Below are 14,624 nucleotides of genomic sequence, written 5' to 3'. Positions count from 1 at the left end.
GTCAAAAAGCTCATTGCCTCTCAGGCACCAATTGCAAACCCTTTTCTTTTCCATCCTTTCCTGGAGATTTGTGTGGCAGCTCAGTACTGCTGAAGACTAAAACCTTTGCCTCTTTTTCCTTACTCATGCTATGAAGTCATAGCTGTCTGTGATATTACATAGGATTGCTCTGGGAAACCTTGTGATATCTGAAGAAGAGGATTATAACTAGGTTAACAAAGCAGTGGCAGGACTGGAATGATAAAGGTGTTTATCATACCATAAAGCATCTTGGTAATTAGAAATTTAAGCACAGACGTTTCCTGTTTTTTGAGGGAGAGCTGGAATTTTATCTGTGTTTTTCTCATGCTTCATCAAGGAAATTCACATTTATAAAGCAAGAAGAATTGAAGCTGCACTTTGTTTTTCTCATAGTAAGAGGGAAGGGGAAAATGTGCAGGCAGGCTAGGTCTATAACATTGATTTGTAACCAACAAAGGAAATGTCTACTTATGAGACACAAATCAATGTAACCAGACTGTGAAAGTGCAAACAGAGATGTGAGAAAATTATTTGATCGTTAGTCTTCCTTTTGAAAAGACAGAGGGCCAAATTCTGCTCCCATTTATGAGTATGTAACTTCCACGAAACCCAAAGGAGACTTGCCAATGTAATTATGGACAAAATTTCATGTGGTGTCCTTCTGATGGATGGAGGTGTAAGGCATTAGAGTCAGGAAGGGGGCTAGGCAGGAAAGGAAGGATGCTGTAGCAAAGAGGATATGAACCAAGTTTTGCTATTAATGAATTGTAGGTACAGAAAACATATTGATGTTCCCTCCCATGTAGAGGTGACCTGTATGAACTGTGCACCTTCTTAATTCAGCTGAAATCTTAAAACAGTTTTCATTAATCTGAGAATTTGTTGCCACAGCCAGAAATGTTTTCTTGGAGATGGACTTGTCTCCTGAGAATAATCTAATCTTGCAGATTCTAAACTACAGGGTCCATTATCTAGAAAAATCCTATATTAACAATAAAACCACTGTGTTTTGAAGGTAGGAAGAAAATTTGGCATTCTAAGTCCTTTTGGCCCATGGAAAGTAACAGATACCAGTTTGGAAGTGAACCCCTTTATTCTTCCATGGCTCGTCTTTAAAAAGACAGTCTGCTTCTCAGATGGGGGGACTTCGTCTCCCCTGGAGCTATTTGCACCCCCAGATTTACCCTGTAGGTTGATAGAATTGGTTGTTTCCATGCAAAATCAATTTCTGAAGCTGTGGTTTGATGGCATAGTGGATCTCAGTCATAAAACTGTATCAAAACCACTGTAGCCATGTAACACAAAGTGTTATCTGGGATAAATTCACATACTGATTTGGATGTTTTCAGAACAAATGGATTAACTTTATATCGCAGGCTTTCTATCAGATCAGGTATCACCCGTCTGCGCCGCTCTGACTTCGGGCTAGATTATATATCGTCTGTTCTCTTGCAGCAATACAAACTCTTGCTAATTTAACAGTAATGTGATCATGTGCCCATGCCCAAACCAGGTCAGATCTATACTGCCAGCTGATCCTGTGGTAACGGCTGTGGACTGATAGCCTGAGTCTGTTCATTAGTGGGGGAAACTCATCTCGACTTCAGTTTCAAAAATACAGCAAAGCAGAGGCAAACTGCCTTCCTTAGCTGCACACCCTACTCCAGTCTAGGCTTTCGTCCCTCTTCACCTTCAGCAGTTCCCTCTGTTTGCACAGGTACTGGGATTTCCCCATATGTCTCCATGAAATTCCATTAGTGCAGTCACTGGAAAGAGAGAGGCCAACACATACACAGTTTTAAAGGCTTGGGACTCATTTGGAGAGGTAGATATTTTTATTCTGGTTAAACTACTCTAATTCCTGTGGATATTGTTTTATTTATGCCACAATACAAGATTAAATCAGGCCATGGCTTCCCAACAGGCAAACAAAGCTAGTCTAAACAAATTATATTTTTGAAAGCTTTTGGGATAAGAATAATTTTGAATCTAAAACGCATCAAAGTGACATTAAATAACAACAAAAAGCTTACATTCATTACAAGTTAAATTCCCCTTTACAGAAGAAGGTGCAACAAGTTCTGTCATTTTACTTTGTAAGCCAAAAGAAGTCCTCTTTTTGATTTTTCTGTACTACACTTGGCCTTGTGAGATGGAGGCAAAACTCTCCCTGGCACTTGCCCCCAACTCTCACATGTAGTGAATATTTCCCCTTGGGTGCTCTTTGTGTCATGATATCTTAAAATAAGTGTCTTTCTGTCAGGCATTACTCTTATATAATACATGTTGTCATCTGGAGTGAGGCACAGTTGTGCATATTTAGCTGCTTTGCTTTGTAATGCGTCATTACAAGTGACCAAAAACATGGTACAGGAAGTTGTTTGTGTGCTTTTTTTCCTTGTTTATGCAACTCCCAAGCAGAAAATGTTCTTGAGAGCAGATGGTACAGAAAAGTCAATTGCAAGTTCCGTTTTCCAGATGCATAGATGTTTCATGTCTACTTGAAGCCAGTTCAGATGGCTTTGTAAACTTGAGTCCAACTTTTGTTTAACCTTTTACTGGGTCACCAGTTAAAGTGTTTCCTACAGGAGTTTCAGCCCTAACAAAAATAACCTGAGTGCACAAGATCAATTGTGTTCTCAGATGTTTAGCTGGAATCTGGGCAATACTGGTTTTTTAGCAGGAATGCTGAAAGTTCAGCAACTGATGCATGTTCTAGGGTTTCCATTTGCTTCTCTGTTTCAACTTTCTAAATAATACGTTGTAATGCAGAGTGGCCAATATGTGAATTTCTTCCTGTTTGACAAGGGGATTACTAGACAGTGAAGGCAAATTAATTTGACTTCCTACAGAAAAGGTAAGAACTTCTTACCCTAGAGCAGTAACACAGTCAGCTCATGACTGCACAACACTGATAACCTACAGTTTACAACTCAGCAGGTTTCTTGTTTGATTTGGGTTTTTTTGCTGCTGAACCATAGGCTTTTATTTGATAACAAATAAAAGTATCAGTCCAATTTTTTCCCTGTTGCACCCAGAGAAATCTGTGTGACATCATATGAGTATCACAGACTAAGTTAGTGGGAGGGCATCCATGAAAGCTGGTCTGCAATTGTTGGCCAGACCAGTCAGTTTGTGAGTTCAAATACAATTTATGTTTAGTTCATTTCGGACTTTACTGTAAGGTGATTTGTAGATCCAAGAAGTAAGACACTTGATCCCAGAATAACAATACCAAATTGTTAGTCATTGTCCATAGATCCCAAGAAATAGGAAAGTATGATTTCTCAGAGATACTGCCTGGCTATATGGTATGTCTTGATCAGAAGTAGGCTAGAACCAGATTCTGACATCTGATCCACTAAGTTTTATTGTTTTCAAATAATCCCAGCAAACTTTCAAGAAGTATTATCCAAGCTAAGAAAGATAATAGATTTAGAAATGAAAGCTCAAGGAGAACATTTTTTATTATGTGATCGGTTAAGTTTTTAACTGCTTATTCACGTGTTTTATTCACATAATGTGAAGAAATGAACCTAAACTGAAATCTCAAAGCTGAACAAATTCAGAAGTGAAACTGACTTACCAAATCCCTGCCTTCAATTCCTCTCTTACACTGAGATAATACAGAAGTTTAGGGTGACTGAAGCCTGGCTCTTACATTGGTAATACCATATAATCCAATCTGAGATGCCTGGATATGGTGATTGATGACAACAGAGGTCAGAAGGAACAGGTTTCTTTGGAAAACCTTGTGAAACAGTCTAGAACCACTCTATTTGCAAACCAAGCCCCTCAGAGTTCAAGAAGCACCTGGATGGTGCTTATAGTTATATGATTTAATTTTAGTCATGCGAGGAACAGGGAGTTGGACTCGATGATCCTCATACGATCAATTCGAGATATCTATGATTCTGTGATTCCCTCCCTTTGAAGAGTCTTGTGTTTGTTATTCACCAAAATCAGGATACTATAGTTGATGGACCTGAATCATGTTTCTCTGCAGAAAAATGTTGTCTCATTGGGAAAAGGACGGGCAGTTCAATGTCTCACAGAAAAGCAGTGACATTGCCAGTGAAAATTTCTTCTTTAACCTCCTACCGAATGAAAGTTCAGATTTTTTGTGACACCATAGTAATCTTCAGAAACTCCTCCTTTCTGTGGACCACTCATGGATTGCAAAAATAATTATATTTTTAATTTATAAAGAAGTTTCATTTGAAGATGTCATCATTAATTTGCACCATTCTCCATTAGGCTGGCAGTAATGAGGGGGTTGCGTATTGTTGTTTACTTTTCCAAGGGGGAAACTGAGAGGAGGAAAAATAAGGTTTGTCAGAACTATGAGAAGTACCAACTTGATTAAAATGTGGGCCTTCCCTAAGAGACAGAAGGAGAGTTAAAATCTAGAAAGTTTCAAGCTTTCAGGACAGGATTCAACCATAGCCCTCACCATTCAATGGTCTCTCAAAACCAAACAGAGCTGTCAGGTTTTGGTTTTGCTCCTTTTTGCTGCTTGGGCTGAGAAGCAAGTTGCACGTACTGGACTGGCTTCTCAAGGCAATAAGTGAAAATGGCATTTCAAAATAATAGTTGTCTGGTCCTGCAGCTCAGAACTGTCATATTGCATGTGAAAAGCTCACTCCTTCCCAGAAGTGAAGTGTAGAAAGTAATATGAATATGTGTGTGTGCGTGCATGTGGATGTGTCTGGTCTGGGACACAGACAGATTCCCTACCTGGAAATGGCTTGCTATTATTAGACATGGGGTTATGTAAGACAATTGAAGCTCTGTTTTTTAACGGAGACATGATTCATGCTACGTGTAGTAACAGTAACCACCTCCAAATGAGACAGAAAGCAGATACAGACAAAAGGCTGAAGAAATCAATGCTGGCTGAACACAGCCATCCTCCTGATACCTGCTGCCTCTCAAACAGCCTTCAGGTTATCAGCAGCTGAGGTTGATGGTAATTCCAAAGACTTCTGGAGTTACTGAGCCAGTGCATCTGTGTCAGTGGTGTTTGGAGGGAGTGGCTGAGGCTGCAGGAGCTCTGAGGGGTGACAGCATTGGGCACACTTTGCCATGTTCCCGGCAACGTCTCTGGTGTTCTACAGGAGGCTGAGGGAGCTGTGAGCAGAACTAGCACTCCTACTCTATTTTCTCAGTTACTCCTGCTGGGAAAGGCTGGAACCAAAACAACTTTTGGCTCCTCTGCAGTTAACACTTCTACAGACATTTTTATAGTAATGTGGAGGGAGAGTCGAGACCTGGAGTAGCTTTGAACTTCTGCCAGCAGTCTTCATTAGAGCAAATTGTGAAATCTGATTGAACTAGAATAGCTCTGAGCTCCCCTACAGCTAAGATTCCTGATCCATCTCCTATGGTACTTCTTGCCGGTCATGGCACAGATTAGAATATCTGCAAGCACCTTGATAATTTTGTTCATCTGGGCAATTTTCTTATAACATTTTCTGTCAGGAAATCGCAGGAGTAAGGTAGCTGCCAGATTCTCTGCAGTCTCCTCACAGAATTTCTTTTCTGATAGGAAAAAAGATTGAGTTCAGACACTGGTGGGGTGCTGATTTACAGTGTCACTTTCCAGAAAGAAAAGGTGGGGAAGTTGCTATTGGGTCACCTCAAGTCACTGCCATTCCCTACCTTGTCTCCTGTTGGAAGATTGTGGATCTCCTGTAAAAATTTCATTTCAGCATCATCTAAACCATTCTGCGTAGTAACTTCTGCTGTCAAGGAAGAAGATGCTGAAGATTTGCAAATGGTCTTTTTAACACTCAGGAGACAGCCCTCCTACGTTAGCAGAACTTACCCAACAACAGAGCCAACTGCCTTCAGTTTCATTCAAAAAAGTTTTGAAATGACCAGAGAAGAGGCCTCTAAGAGCCACAGAAGAGATCTGAATACTGAATTCCAATAAATCCCAAGAGTTTATCATTTGCTAATACTGAAGTAAGAATAACAATTATTGCTATGCTATTTTCCTTAATGCATCATGCTGCATATACTGCACAGAGTAGAAATCACTGCAGCTACTATTAATGCTAGTAATCATTCTCCATCAGCCACACTGCATACAGTTTTAAGAGAAAAGTGAAAAATAACTCAGAGTGCCTTAAAAATGGCATTGTAGTCATATCCTGACTCCGTGTTTTCCTGGCACAGGGTGTTTAAAACCCAGATCTGAATAACACAGCTGGCACTGACATCTCTACATTTCAGGCATACTTAAGAAAAATCCTGTTTTGATGCAGATGATACATAACTTTAAAAAGCAAATAATTATCACAAATATACATCACACCTCAGGACACACTGCTGTCAGTGACTTGACATTTCAAATGATGAGTTTCACAAATGTGCATAACCATCAGATTTGATTTAACAATGTTTTAGAATAATTCACATGCTCATCTAGAACTTTTTTCATTGTGTTTTGGCACTGAAGCATGAAACAGGAAATCTACAGTGGGTTTCTCTTTGCATATGAGGAAGCAAGGGCTTTGATCAGTTTTTCATACTCCAAGGCTGTAGTCAGTTATTCCTCAATGGATAATGAAACCAAAGCCCACAGTGACTCTGTTTCTCTGTGGATCCCCTATGATATTTTATATATAGTTTTTGACATAAATCAAACAAGCTTTCATTTGTACAGTTTGAGGCCAGAGGCAGCAAACACACAGGAAGAATGGTATGAGAAAACATGTTCACGGTGCTTTTTACCTAGTCTTTTCACTGTGTTGGTTACCAACTCTTTAATGAATGACTTGCAAGGGAAATCTTCAGAGACAGGAGACAGTCAGCCAAAACAAAAAAAAAAGTTAGAAATCATTTTAATATTTTTTGTGACTGTCAGTAACGCAGTTGTTTAGCTCAGCATTCAGGCAGTGGTGGTATGAATTTTAAAACTTAAGGAAAAGATTCCTTGTCTCAGAATTTACCCCTCAGAATCCATGCAAACAAGATTTTTAATATAAACCTTCCTCTAGTAAAGGCAGGTAAGAATCATGCCAGCATCTTCCTCTCCTTATAAAACAATTTGCATAATCAAAGCTCAGGGAGAGGGAAGAATTCCATCAAGAAGATGCTGTTTTTTGTGGGGGGAGAAGAGTGTTCAATTTTTCTGTGTACCTGTTTGATAACCTGGATCTTGGTGCTTGAGAAAACCAGATGTATCTGTGAAACTGTTATTTCCTAGTTTACCTTGATGGAGATGGTTCTGTGACAAATGGGTCAAATACGTGGAAATTTGTAGCCGAAATTTATTTCATTGTCCTACAGAGAATTATACCTTTAATTAATGTAAACAGTTTCTCATAGTCTCTGCAAGCAACAAGTCGTGAAAAAAAAGAGTATTTCATTACTTTTATCAGTTGCCATTTTGTATCACGTTCCATACTTATGATGATGTACTTCCGACTTGTGACTGAGATCATCTTTCAGCATAAGAACCACAAATTTGGTGGCCAGACATCGATGCATCAAGTGCTGTACCATTGTGACCAGGAGGGAGGTCGTATGGCAGAACCAGTGTCAACAGTGTAAATCTTCATTAAATTGTGTTATGTGTTGAGATTATATGGTCCTTGCACTTAGTTGAAAATACATTTTCAGTTTGAAAACCTGGTTACTGAAACATGGAGATCTGTTCTTTGAGAATAGATTCGGTACTTTCTTCACTTCACCAACATCTATGGGGCTGAGGGTTTCAGGATTTAGGCCAAAGTACTCGTAAGGACAGCATTCAATGAAACTAAAGCAACGTTTAGGAAAGGAGGAAAAAACTCAGCTCATTTTCTTCGTATGCTTTCATTGTTTTTGTTCTTCCTGAAAAATAATGTCCTTTCAGATTTCGTTTGACATCTCCATGATGTTGAACAGATTCGGAGAAATCACCAATATTTTGACAGGGTTCCTTGGCAATGAAATGTTCATGAAGCTCATCTGTCATGAGCTAATCTGGCTCATCTAGCCAAAGCAGTAGCTTAGGCGGATATATTACTGTAACAATTTAATTTCTACACATTTTCTTTGTCTCTGGTGATTGCAGTGATGGCAACTCATATTTCAGTTGCAGAAACATCAGTATTAATTGCAGCACAACTATACCTTTGGTTTTGTGAGAACCCTGGTTAAGGCAGTGTTGTGTTGTCCAAGTGCTGCTTTCTTGTTAACAAGGCAATGGTTTGATTGCGCTGGCCATCTGCAGTGTTCATGGCTTCAAAACCTCAACCTCTTCCATTGAGTTTCATACCTTTTAACCTACAGCATCAGCACATAAATGCCTGAGGCTGTTTATACTCTCAAACTGCTTCTGTAAATACTAAGTATGTGTAGAAAACTAGCACTCAAGATTCAGCAATGCTACCAGCATACAAGCACTGCCCACAAATCAATCTGTTTCCAGAATAGGTTACATAGGAGCACAGAAGATTTACTCCATATTTGACCAGCAGCATAAAATTACGAATTTATCTATTTGCCTCAGTCACACCCCTCTTTAATGAACTATTTTGAAAAGTATGTGGTTTTAACATTCAGGTACAATTGAGAAGGCTCCATAGTAGGAATATAGAGAATTCTGTGTTGAATACCCAGCAATGTTTTGCCAGAACAAGATAATTTTAAAATAATAATCATGTATATAATTATACGCACATATAAATATATGGTTAATGGATATGTATATATCTACATATGTGTACAATACTGTTTCTTCGTGTTACCACCAGTGAAAAGTGGTCTGACACACTCCCATGGTTCAGTCTGGCATCATAGATTTTTGTATTCCTTTAAATCTTTAGCTGAATGTTATATCAGGACTTTTGGTGACCTGCTTCTGCTCTCATTAAGCCCACCAACTGCTGACATTTATTTGCCTCTTCCTGGTGTCAGTTATCTTCACCATTTCAAATCAGGTGTGCAAAGTCCAAGCAGTTGCTTAACGTTGCCTAACGTGGCTTTACCCTGCTCCACCCACAATGAGGTGTAGCCAGTGCAGCCAAGAGGGCGGCACACATTGTGCTTGGGCACCATCTAACCAGGCTCACCTACAGGTGTGGAGTTTATACACCCAACACACTAAACATGATGAGATCTTCATTCATGGAAAATAGGCAGCACCCAGATTTAGATCTTCAATAAGAGAGAACTTTTCAAAATGTTCAGGGTTGAAGCCTTGTACCACTGTACCTGGTAGGAGGGGCCATTCGGCATGGGAAGTGGAAAGGAAAGTCAATAGGAGAAGAGTTATCCTTTTTGACCTGAGCTCTTAGGTATGGGTAGCTGTTGCATTGAAAATATTGCTTAGAAATAGAAAGGAATACCAGAAGAATAAACAGACAAAAGTGAGACCTTAAAAATGCCTATTCCAAGTGCCAAAGTCAAATTTAAGAAAAGAATTGCAGCTTAAGAGCAGTGAAATTTTATACTATCAGATAAAAGGCAGTGAAAGAAGGGAAAAAGAAACAGATGCAGACAAATAATAGAGGGTCTATAAGACAAAAAGTGGGAACATAATGTAGACTTTCCTACAGACTACTTTGCTATTCTGGATTTCAGTAGGTACCCCTGGGACTTCAGGGAGAGATTTTTTTTCCCTAGTACTATTGCAAACATGTCCTTGTGGGAAACTGGCCTTTACCAGGCTAGAGCAGTCTAGGCTCTTTAAACAGTCTTTCTGCAAATGTCTAATCCATTAACAAATTAATTTCTGAATTTCAGATCATACTGATAGTGGACATACAGTGTTCCCAGTAGAATACAAAAATGAGCAGTTTCCTGTCCTGAATGAAGCCTTGACTATTGTGAAAAAGTCATAGTTATGGCCTTCTGATAGCATGTCGTGTGTTGCTAAATTTTTATGTTTTCTATGGCACAAGTTCTGGCCTCTGTTGGAATGGTGGTTTTTATATCAGTCTATCTTGATCTCTGTATAAAGACACTGGGATTGGATATCTACCTACAGGTAGCCAGTGGCCTAACCTTGTTCTTGTAACATAAATGCTGTAGTCAGTCGTAGTCAGAGGATGTACCTTCTTTTGAATAAGAAACACTAAAGTACATCTGAAATAACCCACTTCATGCAGAAAGTTGATTCTTGAATGTTTATTGATGGCTAACACTGATGTTCTCATCTCCTCTGCTACTTCCAGAGAGAAAAAGTGACCAAAAAAGAATTAGATTTAGCTTAGAGAGCCCAGTCTGAAAATATATCATGACTGTGAAAGCATCAATTAAAACTGACCCCACCTTACTCAGGAGACCTGTACAATATGTGAATTAAGATCAGACATGCTAACTTCTAAGGCACAAGCAAGTTATTTTCCATTGCCTCATGATCGACAGCACTGTACCAGCACAGCAAATAAGAATAATCAGAAATAAGCTCACAAGAAGCTCATCTTTTAATTTTTTCATTACTAGGGATCACAGGAAAGGCAGAAGGAAGCAGCATTCTGAAGATATCAGGGAAAAGACTATTGCAGGGATAAAATAAATAGCAATTAAGTAAAAAATTGAGTCTACTTGATCAGGACTCACTGCAAGAAAGTAACAGAAGGCTGTGGTACCAGGTCTCAAGCAAAGAAAGGGCTGTTTTCATGACTGTCCCTTGCTGGTCAGACATACGAGTGCCCCTAACAAACCGGGAATATTGAAGGTGTTTGATGGTGTCTCTGAGCAGACGGGAGTATGTCCAGGGGGAGAGAGAGAAATGTCCTGCAGGGAACCAATCTAGAAAAAGCCAATTTCAGGACCAAGCACCAGCAGTAAATTGATGTTTATAATATTTAAGTCATCTATAAAGGAAATATGATGGTGTGTTGTGTAAGGAGCAGAGTCAGGCCAATGATTGCTTCTGTGTGTTTTAAGTAATACGATATGACAGACCACATCAGATCAATGGTGCTGATTAATGAACAGCTCTGGAAAGGTAGCTAACAAGAGATGAAAGGGTCAAGACACACATTTCAGGAGGGAGAAGGACGATCAGTGCCTCAGAATACAGAGTTATGGTCCTGGAGTCCATTAATCATCAGCACTATTATGTAAAGTACCACATTTTCTCCTGACTTTATGCCCACTGCAACTGCACTGAAGTCAGTATAAAACTGACCTAAAGTGTACATCTTAAATCACAATCTGTAGTACATCACTGCTATCATAAAAGGGACCTTCCTTAATAAAAACACTGATAGAATTAATGTTTCTTACACCCTCTAAATTAACAGATAAAATTTGGAAAGATCAAGGTGGGATAAAAGTGAGCATATATAAAATGCCCAAGTTATTACCATTAGTGGGAATATGTAAGTAATAAAAGTCTGCATTTCTGGAATGCATTCATGCAGAAAACTTATCCTCCAAAATCTTAATTAAGCACACAGTACCTCATGGAGCAGGAACGTAATGCTTTCCTTTTCTGGATAGAGAAGCCCAGGTAGAGAGGGAAGGAGTTACTTAACCCACTGTCACGCATCCCATTCCTCTGTTGTCCTGCTTGCCTCTCTTATGGTCAAATATCCTTCTCCTCTAACTTCTCCCAAGATTAAGTCTTTTAGAAAAATTTGAAGTGTTTCCTTCTCTGTTGCACCCCCCATGTCTTCAGAAACACCATCAGCTTTGCTGATTTTACATATTTAAAAAGTACCTAACAACTGATGAGGATCTCTGTGCTTTATGCTCATTACACTGGAGGAAAGAGATATCTCTTCCTAGGCCATAGCAAAAAAATATGGAGCAAAATGGAGATATTTTAAGTATTGCCTTTCACAGAGATTCCTGTGCCCAGATTTTGTAGAAGACTTTGAACAGCCCATCTCTAACAACTTGTCTGCCTGACCCTTGATGTGAAGCCAGATTGAGTGCTAGGCAGTGCTACAAGAGAGAACCACTTGGATTGGGATCCCAGAGATTAGAAGAGCAATAATGACAAAAAAAGAGAGGTGACAAAATATGCAGGATTAGTACATGCAGTTCTTAGGCTTCTCTTGTGTGAAATTAGGAGTGAAGTGAGCAGGAGTTCTGCAAAGTAAAGACTAAAGATGCAATCCTGTGATTTTTCTGCTTCTAGTACAAGTTAAAATGCATGTTAACTGAAGTACTAGGCAGTCTTTAAGGCACATGGGATTTATGCCTTAAAAAGGTGAGGAATAGCCAGATAAAAGACAGACCTATGAGTGCAAGGTGGATAAAAGAAACAAGGTCAGCATTAATAGAACAGGTGGGGCGTATATGGAAGTGGGAAGGAGAGCTTGAAAGTAAGCCATGCTGAGTGTTAGCAAGGGCTTAAATCTACAGAATCCTTGGGCGCTGCTGCACCTTTGAAATTCAATTCTTGGTACTGGTGAAAGGTGTCACTGTTTTATGTAATTCTTTTGAGCTAACCTGATGCTGACATATGGTTCCTCTCCCAAGCCCTGGTGAAACTCAAAGGTTTAGGCTAAGTTGAGGATTTTTGTGTGTGTGTGTGTGTTTGAATTTACTTAATTTGCAATTCAAAGCAGACTCCAAGAGGGAAGAACCTACAAAAACTGGAATCAAAGAAAGTGTTTGCTTGAGCCCCTGTGAAGTGTAGCTGCCAGGTTTCATGTGGCCTGTTGAAATCAGTATGTAGCATCTATCCCAGTCACTAATAATCATCATCATTACAAAATGTGTGAATTGAACATAAAACTGAATGTATATTTTGTGAAGTACATTATTACAGTGTCATCTAAAATCCTTCATTGTGTCTGTTGGCACTCATTCCTGTGCTCCTGCTGCATGAACAGTGGGGTTTTTTTATTGTTTTGCATTTACAGAGATAAATTCCAACTTGCACAGTGACATTAGCTACCTGTGAAATAACAATTACATCTCTTATCATTTTTTGTCCACCTTCTTGATTTTTTTGATAAAGCAAATATTTGCTTTTCTTGTCTGATCAGAGTAGGCAAAATCATTTCTTCATGGAAATAGCACCAGTGGCTTCACTGTATATGATGTCCTGGGAGTTCTTTGCATAAGTGAAGTAAGCAGGATTTAATTCTGTCCCTGGATGTTAACTTCAGATGTACTTCCAACATCCACAATGAACCACCCAAGGATCATAGGAAGCTAGCAAAGGCAGAGTTCTATAAGTCTAGAGAGGCATTCAAGTCCCCTAAAAATGTAAATACTTCCAAAAACTTAGGTCTGGATGGTGAAATCACCCTCTAATAAATATTGGAGCTGAGGTTTTTCTGTGGATCCCTTTCTATATTAGTCCACTGGTTCCAACTCTCTCTTTAGCTCAGAAGATTTCAGAGATAAAACTGCTGCCGAGCTGAATCTTTCCTGCAAGGCTGACAATAAGTTAATTCCCTGGTGCCACTGCAGTAGACCTGGTGGCTGATGGGAGATAAGTGGGGTTTCTGCTTTGATATGAGCCATCATTTTTGTGATGTGAAGACAGCAAAAGACACGAAGGAGGATTTTTTCCTTCCTTTTCCTGCCTTTCAGTCCTGAGGAAGCATTTGTTGCTCCTCTGAACAGGACTAGCCTTGTTGTTCTGATGAGATGCACTTGAGTATGCCAAGTTTGTGCTAGCTCTCCCATCACTGCTCCGTGCTCATGCCATTAGAGTGAGCCGCTTCTCAGAATGAATCCTACTGATAGCACTTTGCTGTCTAATCCTCCCTCTCCTCCTCGCTTCACCAGATTAGTTGCATGGGCAGCCTGGGATAACTGGGGACTGACTCTGTGGTAATTTGCAGCCAGAGCTGGAGGGATTGAAGCAGGAAGAATCTGGTGCTACCAGGCTGCAGCCAGCTGTACTGACAGTGGAGAATGCCAGTTAGCGTTGTAGCAAATTTTCTTGCTTTTATTAAATAATTATTATTTGCCCCTGACCTTTCCTTTTGATTCTTCTTGGTACAGACACAGCCTCTCTCTGTTCCCTGCCCCAATGAACGTCTGCACTAGGTCCAAGGCTTGGAGTAATTTACCTGAAGAGTGATACCATTTGGAAACCACTGTAAGTATATTTTATCTCTTATAAAAGACTTCTTGTTCAGCAAAAAAAAAGACATCTTAAAAAAACAAAACCAAACTGCAGCACCTGCAAGCCTTACTGATGAGGGTAAACTAAGTTTTGCTTTTGAAATTTGCAAGGAAATATGTGGGCAAAAAGTATGTCAATAAAAAACTGTTAAATATTTAAGTCATAGCCTCACAGCATAGTTCAGCAATGGCTGGTTTGATCTGCTTGTATCTTTTAGTTTGGCAGGTTCTCCCTACTTACTGCTCTAGTTCATGCTGTTCTAGTTGGTTCATCCATGTTTGTCTTTGGAGTGTTTATCTTCTTTTTTATTCTTATAACTTTTTAATGAGACACCTTTTCTCTCACTGGTGTTTCAGGCAATACAGATGAAATGTACTGCAGCTCCTTAAAGGTTTACACTATTCTTTCCAGGTCTTGAGTCATTTATGATTTAAGGCCATTATGATTTGTAAGATTTGGCTGGATTATATAGGTAAAGTTGTCTGAGAAAATTTTGACTTTGCATTGTGGTTTTATTATGCTCTGAAATGACCACTTGTCTGTTATTTGCGGTTTTTCCCCTGTA

The 14,624-nt window shown here is 39.4% G+C and overlaps 1 protein-coding gene across 24 annotated transcripts in view; it reads left to right on the top strand.

Moving 5' to 3' along the window:
* ZBTB20 (zinc finger and BTB domain containing 20) overlaps positions 1–14,624 on the top strand; it is a 530,641-nt gene that overhangs the window by 456,451 nt on the left and 59,566 nt on the right. For all 24 annotated transcript variants that reach the window (XR_010428062.1, XR_010428065.1, XR_010428067.1 and 21 more), the window contains one exon: positions 13,936–14,032. The gene's annotated coding sequence lies outside the window, so the exon portion shown is untranslated. The remainder of the gene's footprint in view (positions 1–13,935; positions 14,033–14,624) is intronic.

Source organism: Pseudopipra pipra, chromosome 2 (genome assembly GCF_036250125.1).
Source record: "Pseudopipra pipra isolate bDixPip1 chromosome 2, bDixPip1.hap1, whole genome shotgun sequence".
NCBI classification, from domain to species: domain Eukaryota; kingdom Metazoa; phylum Chordata; class Aves; order Passeriformes; family Pipridae; genus Pseudopipra; species Pseudopipra pipra.
This window is presented reverse-complemented; position numbering and strand designations above follow the sequence as displayed.